A 14,399-nucleotide genomic window follows, 5' to 3' on the forward strand; every position below is an offset into this window, starting at 1 on the left:
TATTGGTGGTTGGCATAGATGAATGTGTGGCAAGGAGGATGGAGTTAAAAAATCACGCAATACCAGGTTATAGTCCAACAGGTTTATTTGGAAGCACTAGCTTTCGGAGCACTGCTCTTTCATCGGGTGGTTGTTTTGCAAAGAGTAGGGACAAGTGTAAGAGGACGTGGTTGGTACAGGGGTGTGCCCCGAAAGCTAGTGCTTCCAAATAATCCTGTTGGACTATAACCTGATGTTGTGTGATTTTTAACTTTGTACAAAGATGGGCCAATGGACTGAGAAGTGGCAGATGGAGTTTAATTCAGATAAATGCGAGGTGCTGCATTTTGGGAATGCAAATCTTAGCAGGACTTATATGCTTAATGATAAGGTTCTAGGGAGTGTTGCTGAACAAAGAGACCTTGGGGTGCAGGTTCGTAGCTCCTTGTAAGTGGAGTCACAGGTAGATAGGATAGTGAAGAAGGTGTTGCTTTGCTTTATCAATCAGATTATTGGGTACTGGAGCTGGGAGGTCATGGTGCGGCTGTACAGGACATTGGTTAGGCCATATTGGAATATTTCGTGCAATTCTGGTCTCCTTCCTATCGGAAGGATGTTGTGAAACTTGAAAGGGTTCAGAAAAGATTTACAAGAGTGTTGGCAGAGTTGAAGGAATTGAGCTATAGGGAGAGGTTGAATAGGCTGGGGCTGTTTTCCCTGGAGTTTCGGAGGCTGAGGGGTGACCTTACAGAGGTTTATAAAATCATGAGGGGCATGGATAGGGTAAATAGACAATGTCTCTTCCCTGGGGTCGGGGAATCCAGAACTAGAGGGCATAGGTTTAGGGTGAGAGGGGAAAGATATAAAAGAGACCTAAGGGGCAACCTTTTTATGCAGAGGGTGGTATATGTCATAGTTGGGGATTTGATTTGAATGAGCTGCCAGAGGAAGTGGTGGAGGCTAGCACAATTGCACCATTTAAAAGGCACCTGGATGAGTATATGAATAGGAAGGGTTTACAGGGATATGGGCCGGGTGCTGCCAGGTGGGACTAGATTGGGTTGGGATAGCTTGTCGGCATAGATGGGTTGGATCGAAGGGTCGGTTTCCGTGCTTTATGTCTCTATGACTCTATGACCCCAGTCCAACAACAGCACCTCCATACCATGAGTAGAAAGATGGAACAAGAGTGAAGGCTTTAAATTCCTGAAACATCGGGTCTGGTTTTGGAGAGGTGGGATTTATGCAGGCTGGATAATTATTCTTCAAAAGAAGCAGGGAGTGTGTTTGCAGAGCAGTTTGAGAGAGTCACTAGAGAGGGTATAAACTATGTTGGTGGGGGAAGGAGCAAGAACATAACATTAAAGAGGGAAAACAAAGTACATCAAGAATTGGGTAAGTCAGTTAATATAAAAATAAGGAGCAGTAAGGTATGTGGCGTTAATGTGGTTTAAATATCGCTTAGCTAGTTTTACAGTTTTGGCATGTGAATCCAGGAAATATGGGAGATGAGTTTGAAAGTTGTTGGTGCACTCAGTCACAAGGAAATTATAACATTGCAGTAATAATAGAGATCTGGTTCCAGAAAAGGGCAGGACTGGTGTCTTGAGGTGTTCTGCATAGATAGGGAAAGGAAGGATTAAGAAAGAAAGTCAGGTTTATTAAGGTGAATATTTTACTGCCATAAGGAAGGGAGTTTATGGGGAGGGGGTGGGCTGGGGTGGTGATGTGGTTTGGGGGATCAAGGACAGAATCCACTTGGTCTCATCCATATTCATGAGGGATATAATAGGGTTAATGGTAAGTGTACTTTCTCTCAGATGGGGGATTTCAAGACTGGAGGAATATTCTTAAAATGTGAGGAGAGACTTAAAAAACACCCAAGGGATTTTTTTTACACAGAGGGTGGTTTGTATATGTAACAAACTTCCTGAGGAAGTGGTGGATGCAGGCTCAGTTCCAATGTTTAAGAGACACTTAGATAAGTACATGAATAGGAAAGGTTTGGAGGGATATGTGCCAGGAGCTGACAGGTTGGGCAAGGTTAGTTTGGGATTATGGTCAGTATGGACTGGTGAGACCGAACTGTACTGTATTACTCTGTGACTCATGTTATTGAGGTTAAAACAGACAATCCTTTTGGTGGCACAAATATGAGAATGAAAGGTATGAATAGATAGCAGTGATTTGTTTTTGCACAGTTTGGGTGATTGACAGCAAATGCTGGAGAAATTCAACAACCCTGGCAGCACCCAAGGAGAGAGAAACAGTAAACATTTCAAGTTTGATATTAAGAATCATACTGGATACCAAACATTAACTGAGTTTCTCTCTCCACAGATACTACCAGACCTGCTCATTTTCTCCAGCGATTTTTGTGCTTCTTTCAGATTCCATCATCTGCAGTATTTTGCTTTTATTTGGCTGGTTAATGTTAACTCTTTCTGAATTGGCCTAGCTGACAGCTCAGTTGTATCTAACCACTACAAAGAAGAATGAGAATAAGATTGGATCAACTATTTAGCCTAACCATATGGACTCAAGGCATGATGAAGATGGAGTCAACTGATCCTTGAAAGTCTTCTTTAAAAACTAAAGCATTAAGGAACAGTAGCATATGTTTAAATTACCCAATGATCACGAGATGATGCTAATAATCTACAGACATGAGGTGGAGGTGTTTGCAGTAGCTGGAAAATTTCCTGGTTGATATATCCTGAGGGGTGTGAGTTGTGAATCTTGCCATTGAACTTTGCAAAAGGGTTTAAATTCGGAGGTCACCTCAGAGATCACTGCCCCATTCGGAATGGCAACCAGGAGCCATGTGTCAGGATTGTGATGAAGCTGACAGAATTAAAAGGGCCATCAATAGGCTTCACAGGGGCTGCATCAAGACCTGTGCTGTGGTGATCTGGACCTTCTGAAGATAAGGAAAGGGAGATGGGGAAGGGCTGGAGTCCCATTAAAGTGTGAAACGTTCCTGTAATGTCCTTACAGAGACTGCTATAATTAATATTAACCTCAATGACCTTCTCCTGTAATAGCCTCTGCTTTTAGCTACTCATCAGCCTTGCCACCTTCCCCTTTGTTGTGTTACGTCTCATAGCAGAAATTCTTTTAAGGGACCACGTTCATGATGCAATCACCATATCAAAGCATATGACCTGATGGCATAAAGTTCTCAGTGAGGTCTTTGGTTGTGTAGTGGTCATGTCTCGACTTTTGGGATAGAAGTTCTGTGTTCAAGTCTCATCAGCTTTAGAGGTATCTTCTAACAAGTAATCCATAAAGTTCAGAGTCTCAAACTTATTGAGCTCTGCTCTCTTGAAACATGACACAGTGGGGAATGTATGCTAAAATATATCTGATTAGCTTAGCTTGACCTCACACATGCACATACCTGTGACTGAAGCATAAATATATAAACGTTAAGAACTGTAAGAAAGGCTTATTGAATTTTTCACTATTTGGTGAACCATATCTCATATTAACATTACTGGGATGAACATAAGCATCACAGCATGATAGCTGCAGATGATCAGCTATCACGCCTTCATAATCCTGAGGGCATTTCAGTTGTAGGCCTTAAATCCTGCTGTGTAACAACTGCTCCATGAACATATGAACATACAAATGATGAGAAATAGGCTTTCTGCCATCTTTCATATGTCGATGATGTATTGTGACTGATTTTCATCCTCTGTGTCTGGTAATAATGGGATGGTAATGGTGTTGGCAGTCTTCCTGCATCATGGCAGCTGGCTTCAACCAGCCCATGAAGTCTGCTCCGCCATTTTGTGGCAGCACGGTGGCTCAGTAGTTAGCACTGCAGCCTCATAGCGCCAGGGAGCTGGGTTAGATTCCAGCCTCGGACTACTGTCTGTGTGGAGTTTGCACATCTCCTCTTGTCTGCATGGGTTTCCTCCAGGTGTTCCAGTTTCCTCCCATAATCCAAAGATGTGCAGATCAGGTGAATTTGCGATGCTAAATTGTCCGTAGTATTAGGCCCATTAGTCAGGGGTAAATGTAGGGGAATGGGTCGGTGTGGACTCATTGGGCTAAATGGCCTATTTCCACACTGTAGGGAATCTAATTTAATTTAATAAGATCACGGATACCTTCTGAATTCCACATCTGGTGTCTCAGCCTGTCTTTCGGCAGCCTGTGTTTGTATCTCAGCCCAGTGTGACGGTTTCTCGGCCAGGTGTAGTTGATCTCTTGGTCTGGCATGGTTGGTGACTCACCCTGCATGGTTGATATCTCAGCCCGGAGTAGTTAGTATCTGGGCCCAGAGTGGTTAGTGTCTCAGTCCGGAGTGGTTAGTATCTGGGCCCGGAGTGGTTGATGTCTCGGCCAGGAGTGGTTGGTGTCTCGGGCTGGCGTGGTTGGTGTCTCGGCCCGGAATGGTTGGAGTCTCAGCCAGGAGTGGTTGGTGTCTCAGCCCAGAGTGATTGGTGTCTCAGCCTTGAGTGGTTGGTGTCTCAGCCCAGAGTGATTGGTGTCTCAGCCTTGAGTGGTTGGTGTCTCAGCCCAGAGTGATTGGTGTCTCAGCCTTGAGTGGTTGGCGTCTCAGCCCGGAGTGGTTGGTGTCTCAGCCCAGAGTGATTGGTGTCTCAGCCTAGAGTGGTTGGCGTCTCAGCCCGGAGTGGTTGGTGTCTCAGCCTGGAGTGGTTGGCATCTCAGCCCGGAGTGGTTGGTGTCTCAGCCTGGAGTGGTCAGTGTTTTGGCCTGGCATGGTTGGTATCTTGGCCCAGTGTGGTTGGTATCTTGGTCTGGCATGGTTCATGTCTTGTCCCAGCATGGTTGGTGTCTTAGCCCGGTGTGGTTGGTATCTTGGCCCAGCGTAGTTAGTATGTTGGCCCACCGTGGTTGGTATATTGGCCCACCTTGGTTGGTATGTTGGCCCACCGTGGTTGGTATGTTGGCCCAGTGTGGTTGGTATCTTGGCCTGGCATGATCATCTTTTGGCCAAGCGTTATGGTCTCTGGCCTGGTGTGGCACTCTCTCGGCCCGGTGTGGTTAGTGTCTCAGCCATGCGTAGTTATCCCTTGGCCCAGCATTACGGTCTCTCAACCTGCATGGCGGTCACTCAGCACAATGTTGTTGGTGTCTCGGTGGCCTGCGGCAGTCTGTCAGTCGGCATGGTCATTTCTCAGCCCAATGGTTAGTGTCTCAGTCCTGTGTGGTTGGTGTCTCAGCCTGGAGTGTTTTGTCTCCCAGAGTATCTGTACAGTGCTGAGAACAGGCAGCTGAGGTCTCTCGGACAGCAAGAGGACAGAGAACTCATCAAAGACTGGTGAATGTTTAACTTTCTTCCTTTTTTTACTTTATTTAAAGAAGGATTGTAATATTAACTATGTTTCTTAGTTATGTTAACATTGTACCTAAATGTTTTGTACCTATGTACCTAAAATGGTGAACACATACACTTTTCACTGTACTCCTATATTTCTGTACTTGAGTACACTTGACAATAAAATCTAAATCTAAACCTAAAAATCTAAATCTTCTAATTATCCCTGAAAACTTTTGATTCCCTTGTCTGACAAGAACCAATGTACCTCTGCTTTAAAAAATATTCAAGGATTCTGTCACCAAAGAACTCCAATGTCATAAGCCCTCATCACTATTGTAAAATAGTAACCCCTAATTTTAAAACAGTACCCCTAGTTCTGTACTCATCCACAAGAAGAAACATAATTTCCACATGCTTTTTGTTGAGATCATTCAGGATTTTACAGACTTCAATCAAGTCACCTTTCTCTCTTCTAAACTTTAGTGGACATTAATCCAGTTTGTCCAATCTTTCCTCATAAGACAACCCCTGCTCATTCCAGTTACTAAACTAGTAGATCTCTTCTGAACCATCTCCCATGCATTTAGATCCTTCCTTAGATAAGGAGATGAAAATAATGTTGCCATGTTCCACATGTTGTGTGTGACTATTGTGCTGTTGACAAATAAATATCGCGGAAGGAAAGTGTCTCTCAAATGCCTCTTTAACTTGTCTTTCCAACATTACTGTAGGGATTATTGACGTAACTCCCAAACTGTCTTTGGGAAGGGTGCAATGAGGCAGCAAGACATTGAGATGCCATCCTAATGGGTATTTTTCCCAATTTCTCCAACTTGAGAGTTTGCCTCGAACGACATAGAGAAAATTCCCACAATGGGTTTCTATTTCTCCATACAAGTTGTGAACTATAAATTCAGTCAATTGAATAAATCTGGATGAAAATCTGGTGTCAGTAGTGGTGACTTAGAATCCACAAGATTGTGTTGAAATCCTTCTTGTTCACCATTGCTCTTTTGGAAAGCCCAGTGACTTCAAAACTATAGCAATGGCCCAACAAGTTACTCAGTTGTTAGATAAGCAGCTCACCAGCTTTATGAGGGCAATTTGTGAAGGGTTAGGGTTAGGGTTAGCAATGTTCACATCCTGTACAGGAATGAAATAAACTGGGGACTGGTGACAAAGACTGGAGAATTGTCCCACAAATTAGTCCCATGTAGTTGTGACCCAGAGCAGGATCTCACCAGATGTCAATGGTAGGATCTTCCATACCTACAAGTTCCACCATCTACAAGCACACGGTCATCTGGTAGATGGGAATACCAAAACCTCCCCATTCTGCTACAATTGACAAATAGGCCAAGCTTAGACATTGATCAGTGTATCTTCATTGTTATTGGGACACAGCTGCAGGATTTCTACTCAAACCAACAGGGCTGTGAGAGCGTTTTCATTTCAAAGAGTGAAAGGCTTCAGGGGGTAGCCCAGGTTCTCAAGATCACTGGGAATAAACCATGATGGTCCCACATTCCAGGAATGAATAATATAACGATGAACAACATTCATACCGACATCTTGGTTGAGACTGTAGAAAGAAATTTAAAATGTAGGATCTTATTATAGGGATTTTAAAGAGGCTCTACAGTAGATATTATTTTGCTGGAACAAAAGAAAAATCTCTCCAAATCTGAAAAGAAGCATAATTCATGAGTTCTGCAGGAGTGAATGAATATATAATGTTATCACATCTCTGCAGCAGCACAGTCCTATGAGAATATCTATAAATTAACAGGACTCCCCACTGAGGAGTGACTATGTACTGGAAAACAGCAAACACCAATGAGCTGAGGAGTTTTGTGGCATTGTTCCTTGCGTGTTTTCAAAATGGCCACCCATAACTTCCAAACTTTTAAAAGAAACAAGCTGTGAAGATTATTTCCATGAGTATATAGGAAAGCTGGGGCCACCCAGCTTGCACTGCTGTTTTTCAGCTTGCTAGGTTGCCCTGGAACTCTTTGCCAACCTTTATGTTCAGGGCTGTTCCAGCACTAACCTGTTACTCTACGATCTTCTCTGCCATATTTTACTGGATAGAGAAAGGCCATTCATGGTATGCCAATTGTGTTACCTCTCTGAAAATATGATACAGTCATCTCCATTCTTCCAGAACTTTCTCTAAATCTTTAACATTTTCATTTTTAAAATATTCACCGTTGTCCATTTATTATGGGCTCTGATTTCAAAATTTTCCTTATAACCTTTGGCTTAAAATGTGTCCTAACCTTTTCTTTTCTGGTCTACATGTCATTTTAGACCCATGGCATTGTGCTTGACTCTTAACTGTGCTTTGGGTAATTTTACACAGTCAATAAATGATGGCCTAGCCAGCAAAACACACATACAGTGAATGAATAAAAAATAGTGCAGGAAAATTGGGCCAGCAGTTCAATAAGTGAGACCATTGGATGTATTAATAAAAGCATAAGAGTATAAAAGCAAGAATGTTATGCTGAAACTTTATAATACTTTGGTCGGATCTCAACTGGTGTATAGTGTCCAGTTCTGGATGCAACACTTTGGAAAAGATGCCATCATCTTAGAGAGGGCGCAGAATAGGTTAACATAACAGACGCACATGATCATTGACCAGTTATATGGACTGACAGGAGAAACTGGGATTATTGCTTTCAGAGCAGAATGTTGAGAGGAGACTTGATCAAGGTGTTCAAGGTCATGAACAGTTTGGTTGAAATAAATAAAGAGAAACTGGTTCCAGTTGGAGAGGATTGGTACCCAGAGGACATTGATTTAAGGTAATTGGCAAAACAAAGAGAGACGACATGAAGAATTGGATATTATATTGAACAAGCTGTTATGGTTTGGAATACACTGCCTGAAACGGTGATAGAAACGGATTTATTACTAACTTTCCAAAGGAAATTGGATAAATACGTGAATGAAAAGAAAACTGCAGGTCTATAGGGACTGAGTCAGGGAGTGGGATGAACTGGAGAGCTTTTTCAAATACTGGCACAACCATGATTGACAGGCACTGTCTTTTTGTGCTGCTTTATTCTATCAATCCGAGCTTCTATATTAAACAGTAGAGTCCGAGGAATCGCTTTTTTATTCTTATTAGCAATTATATCCCTTATGTGCTGTTTGAACTTTGCAGGCCTGGAGGTTTTGCTTTTTGCTCTCTTTTGATCTGTTTTTGCCTCATTATGATAAACCTTGAATCAAAACACTCATATCAGTTAGCATCAGCAACCTAATAAATGTATGGGAGCTGGGATTTAAACTTAATCTGCCGTCCCTGAGGCAACACAGAGCACTATCTGGCTGATGACGGTAAATGTGTGATGTGCCAGCCATTTTGGTCTCCAGAGTGGATGAATTAGGGTCACTGGAGGTGGGCTTTACAGGGGCCAGATCTTTTTTTTTGGCTAAGTGTGAGTTGCATCAAGGGTTTTGATGAGGGATTGTCTCCCCGACGATCAGTAAGATTCTTACTGTATTTTACCAAACTTGTCTCATTAACTATGTCTGTCGCCCCAATGGCATTCTCCACTCTGATTCTGGCCTCATCCCACCACATCAATGTACCACTCACCAGGTATCTACTGAAAACAAAGCACCCTTTTCTCCCCCCGTGCCACTTTTATAAGCTGCTGTGTAGCCAACGTCGCAATCCTGATCTGGCCTGCAAGGTTCGACCCATTTACCCTGGACAAGAGGAATTAAGTGCCCTCTTTTGCGAACAGGGTGTTGGAGAGTCAACTGGGTGGAGTCCGCAGGCGTGGGCCGTCCTCTTTGCCCAGAATTGGCATTGGGGGATGACACCAGACTATGCCAGCCTGGTCCGAGGTTGCCTCATGGGTCAGTGTGGTCACTGCTATCAGGAGGATTGCCCAGCACTATGGGAACAACATCAATAGGCTTCTCTACTCTGCTGGTGTAAGTGCCACCATCTTCTCTCTGATAGCTCCACCTCACTGTATCACTGCTCATGTACCCAATTCAAGACTCAAGCCCTGCCAATCTCACCAGCACCTGCAACATCTTCCTTCACTCACTGGAACACACCCCAACACCCAACAGCACTCTACGCTGCGGAGTCATTCATTCTGGGCACCTCCCGATCTGTATCGATAACAACTGTACCACAGTTTCATCTCCCTTAACATCTACCACTCTTTCAGTTCAGGAGGAAAACCAACATTCAACGCCTCACCCTTAATGAGGAGAGGACCCTGATTCGGACTGCCTAATAGGCTGCCTGACTATGTCCCAGACCTGGACTGGTATAAAGGCTGCCTTTGACTTATGGTGGCAGGAGCCCCTGAGCAAAGTTTATCTCCCTTGATTTCACTAATGATGACTGCATGATAAGTTTCATGGATTTGTGCCTGTGCTAAATTGTACAGCCAGACAGCAACACAGAACATCCAAACATCAATTATCCAAATTTTGGATTATCAGAACAAGATCTCAAGGTCCCATAAAAATGTTATCCGTTATCCGAACAATTAGTTATCCGAACAAAATAATCTCCTCCCGTCTCATTCGGATAATAAAAGTTGTTCTGTACCGTGAGCCTGGTATCTCCGGCTGAGCTGGAAACGTGCAAAAAGGAAAAGTGATGCAAGGTAGTGATGTTGTGAGTAAGTGCCAAAAGACTCAGCAAATAGCCCAGAGACACTGCCCGCTCCATTCCATCAGGTGGGTGTGTATCCTTGAGTGCAAAGTGTTGTATCACTATAGCAATACAATGATAGTTGCAGGTGCAGACTGAGGTGCAGCACTAACTTTCAGAAACTCCTGTCAGTAGAATGGAGGTGTACTTAGAGGCTGATTTGTGGTGGATGTTATTATGTGTGGCATTTCAACTTCAATCTCTTTGGATATATTTCTATTCATGCACAGTTGATAATTGGAATAATAAAGCAATACAATGTATCTGGCTTTTATGGTGTATATCAAATGGTCATTGCCATTGTCTTCAATCTCCAAGTCAGCAAGCTCATCAATCTCTTCCTCAATGGCTAATGTTCTAAGCCTCTCTTCCACTCTCCTCCCTAACATATTGTTTAATTTTTTTTGATAGTCACCAATTGTGACGTGTTGGTCCAATTTAAATGTTTTTCACTCTCATATATCATTCTAAATGCTGTAGCAACATGGACAACATAATCAACATGTTAAAATAAAATCTTCAAATTCACAAACTCTTCCATAAAGTGAGGATTTGAAGGCTTAGCTCATAGACTGTACTTTGAGCAAATAAAAACCAAAAGAACTGTGGATGCTGGACATCTGACACAAAAACAGAAGTTGCTGGAAAAACACAGCAGGTCTGGCAACTCCGGTGGAGGGAAAGCAGAGTTAATGTTTCAGGTCCAGTGACCTTTCTTTAGAACAGACCCCGCTTTCTTTCCACTGAAACTGTACATTGAGGTCTTTGCATGCTTGGCTCTCTCCGTTGGCAAGTCACAATCTAAAAATGATAATGGCTGCTCTTCAGTTCACTGCCTCAAAATCTCTCGTCATCCTTAATTTCCATGGTTCTTCATAATGCTGTCCTCCAGAGCATGTGCAAAATGGCCAGTGGTCTTCCAATGTTTGCAGTCTTCTGGTGCCTCCAGTGCATGTAGAAAGCAGGCAATCAATGTCTAATAGAATACTAGGTTCCACAGTGAACCGCATCAATGCATTTGTGAAATGACGAGTTGAACTACTGCCTTTTAAAAATTATCTTCAGGAAGTACAAGTAATTGACAGCAGGCCAGAAGAAGTGTGCTGAAAATCTAGATATTAAATATCAACCTAAATTAATACATAAATAAATTAGAGATGCCATGGAAATTAAGAAGGAAGAAAGGTTTTGAGAGAGTAAGCTGAAGAGTAGTGATTTTGATATTTCAGTCTTAACTGGCCAATCGGGGAGAATTTGGAGTGCAAAACCATAGTATATGACACTTGAACTATCAATACACTAACTTCCTGATAGTTTATTGGTTTTATATTAACCGTGTTTCTCAATGATATTACAATGGTGAAATTGAATGTGATGTGTGTAAGGTGAAATTGACCACCCAGTGAGAATAAAATACTCTGGAGATGCAAGTGCACAAAGGGTTAAAAATTTCTTTCTTTTAAAACTCCAGGCATATTAACATCTGATGGACATTAGCATGTGGATGGAAACAATTAATGATAATTGCAGACTTTTGCTGAGACAGATTCTACAGTATTTCATGTGTGTATGTGATCATTTTTGATGTTGTGGGCAATGAAAATACCAATTGCATCAATAGAATGAATAATACTGCATTTCTGGCTACTTTATTTGTTCCCAGAATGCTGCAGCTTGTTAAATGTTTTTTTTTTCAACTGCACTCAAAAGGTTTGCTATTGTTATAGTGCAAAGAAAAATAAGATCTTGAAAATGTTATGAAATAGAAAATATCTGCATATCTTGAAAGGTTGCATCTGTGCCGTTCCGAGGAATAGCCTGGGGTCATTACATCTCACAATCGTCCTTCCATCTGATGGATCTCATCTCTTCTCGAAAGCTTCAATGCAATCAAAAACCCACTGTGTTGGGAATCATAGGCATAAGTTCATGTCCCAACTCTCCAACACAGCATGTTCCATGTCACCATTCACTTCTTCTGGTTTTCAATGTTTATGCAGAGCAGTCTGTTTGGGAGATTTCAATACCTTTTCATTTTCATGCATTTCTTCCAAAGGTAGCCACATTAATACTATTTAGAGGAATTTTATTCTCAAACTCTTGTCCTGTTCCAGAACAGCTTAATTCCCTGCCCATCCCACCTCCACATGTTCGTATTATACCTTCAAACATCTATTCTATCTCCATACCTCCAACTTTCCTCCTCTTGCCAAGCTATGTATGGAATAAGAATCCAGATGATGATTAGTAAAGCTCTTTACTCTTCTGTTGAAGGCATTGTTGGACACTTGGCTGCACTGGGAGAAAGTGAGGACTGCAGATGCTGGAGAGTGTGGTGCTGGAAAAGCACAGCAGGTCAGGCAGTATCCCAGAAACAGGAAAAGGCTGTCCTGATGAAGGGCTTATGCCCAAAACGCGATTCTCCTGCTCCTCGGATGCTGCCTGACCTGCTGTGCTTTTCCAGCACCACAGTCTCGACTTGGATGCATTGGATTGTCAGTGGGAAACATAGAGAACATCAGTGAGAAAGGGTAAGAAAGTAACAGAAGGCGTCCAATTCTTCATCCATTTAAAGGTCATCGATTGAAATTTGAGTCGTCTCTGTCATTGATGAGAGACTCTCCTACTCAATTAGCCTCCATGAACCATGCCCTGATGATGGAACCAAGCAAATGAGTTCTTCTGTCTCTCATTGGTGTGGGTGAGAGCTATCCACCTTCTTTTTGTATTAACATGAAATCCCAACATCCAAAGTAGACATTACACAATTACTTTGCTTTGGAAAAAATGATATATTGTTTCCTTCATGATAAGGGAATGAAGGATATTGAAACACAATTGATCTGCTTTGTTCAGCACCACTGTGTGAGCAATTAGTCTGTTTGCTGCTCAGGTTTTCACTCTGTGTTTCCCGAATATTTTCACATCGATTGAGGATCGACTTTTCTGCTCATCGTTCTCATATCTGAGGAAGTGGGCAGCACGATGTCTCAATGGTTAGCACTGCTGCCTCACAACGGGGACCCTTGGGGGACTGTCTGTGCACAGTCTGCACATTCTCCCTGTGTCTGAGTGGGTTTCCTCTGGGTTCTCAGGTTTCCTCCCACAATCCAAAGATGGCCATGCTAAATTGCTCATGGTGTTCAGGGATGCGTAGTTTGGCCAGATGAACCATTGGAAATATAGGGTAGGGGATTGGTCTGGGTGGGATCCCCTTTGGAGGGTCAGTGTGGTCACGATGGACCGAATGGCTTGCTTCCACACAGTATGGATTCTAAGTAGAATCAGTAGCTGCAGTTCACTATAGCAAAGTACAGTGGGTGGTGGAGATCTGGAAGAAAAATAGGAATAATAAAATCAAAGATTTATTTAGGACAGAAGAAACTCTTTGACCCAACTAATTTGTACCAATAAAAACTACTCTAAAGTTGCTCTAGTCTCACTTGTTAGTAGTTGGCTCATAGTCTTTATAAGTATGACTTTTTAACATGCTCATCCAAGTACTTTTTAAAGGTTGTGAGATTTCCCAACTCAACAACGCTCCCAAGCAGCATGTTCCCAATCCCCATTACTTACTGGGTAAATAATCGTTTCCTCAAATTTCCTGTAAACCTCCATTTTTCAACTAAGTGCTGGAGAACTCAGTGGGTCTGTCAGCATCTGTGGAGAGAGAAAAAACATTTTGAGTCCAATGATTGTTCTTGGGATCTTCAGAAAAAACACGGAGAAATATGCCAGTATAATTCCTGCATTATTGTTAAAACCCAATTGGATCAGTCTGCTATTCCTACCCAGTCTGACCCATGTTGTTTCTTTCTCACACCGTCTGACTTGCTCAATACTTCCAGCAAAAACTGATGTAAAGACTCCTATCTCAGTGTTGCCGTAGTCCAAAAACAAATTTTACAAAAGCACAGAAAATCTTCCACCGAGGTCTTTGAACAGAAATCATGGACTTTGATGCTAGCCTGGGCTTGTCCATAAATTGAGCACAGCAGGCCCCTTGGTGTCCAGGGCCTGAGTATTGGGCCCTCCTGTACATCCATATCCCTGGCCCTGTCTCTTAGTAATCCTGACAGATGTGACAGTTATCCCCTCTGTCGGAGTGACAGTGCAGTGATTGTTTTCATGGACTGTTGTCACTTGAGCAAGGCCACATGAATGATTCAGTCTGTCCTTGACTTGGATAGAAACATTGAAACATAGAAGGTAGGAGCAGGAGGAGGCCATTCAGCCCTTTGACCCTGCTCTGCCATTCATCACGATCATGGCTGATCACCTAAACCCACAGCCTAATCCTGCTTTTTCCCCACAACCTTTGATCCCATTTGCCCCAAGTGCTATACCTAGTCACCTCTTGAATACATTCAATGTTTTGGCGTCAACCACTTTGTGGTAATGAATTCCAAAGGCTCACTACTCTTTGGGTGA

At 42.6% G+C, this 14,399-nt stretch overlaps 1 long non-coding RNA gene across 1 annotated transcript in view; it reads right to left on the bottom strand.

Annotated features, from left to right (window-relative positions):
* Positions 1–12,829: 12,829 nt before the first annotated feature.
* Positions 12,830–14,399, bottom strand: part of LOC140475927 (uncharacterized) — a 37,935-nt gene continuing 36,365 nt past the window's right edge. The window contains exons 2-3 of the long non-coding RNA XR_011960360.1: positions 13,545–13,628; positions 12,830–13,299 (exon numbers count right to left, since the gene is read on the bottom strand). This is a non-coding gene — a long non-coding RNA (uncharacterized lncRNA). The remainder of the gene's footprint in view (positions 13,300–13,544; positions 13,629–14,399) is intronic.

This window comes from Chiloscyllium punctatum, chromosome 4 (genome assembly GCF_047496795.1).
Source record: "Chiloscyllium punctatum isolate Juve2018m chromosome 4, sChiPun1.3, whole genome shotgun sequence".
Taxonomy (NCBI): Eukaryota; Metazoa; Chordata; class Chondrichthyes; order Orectolobiformes; family Hemiscylliidae; genus Chiloscyllium; species Chiloscyllium punctatum.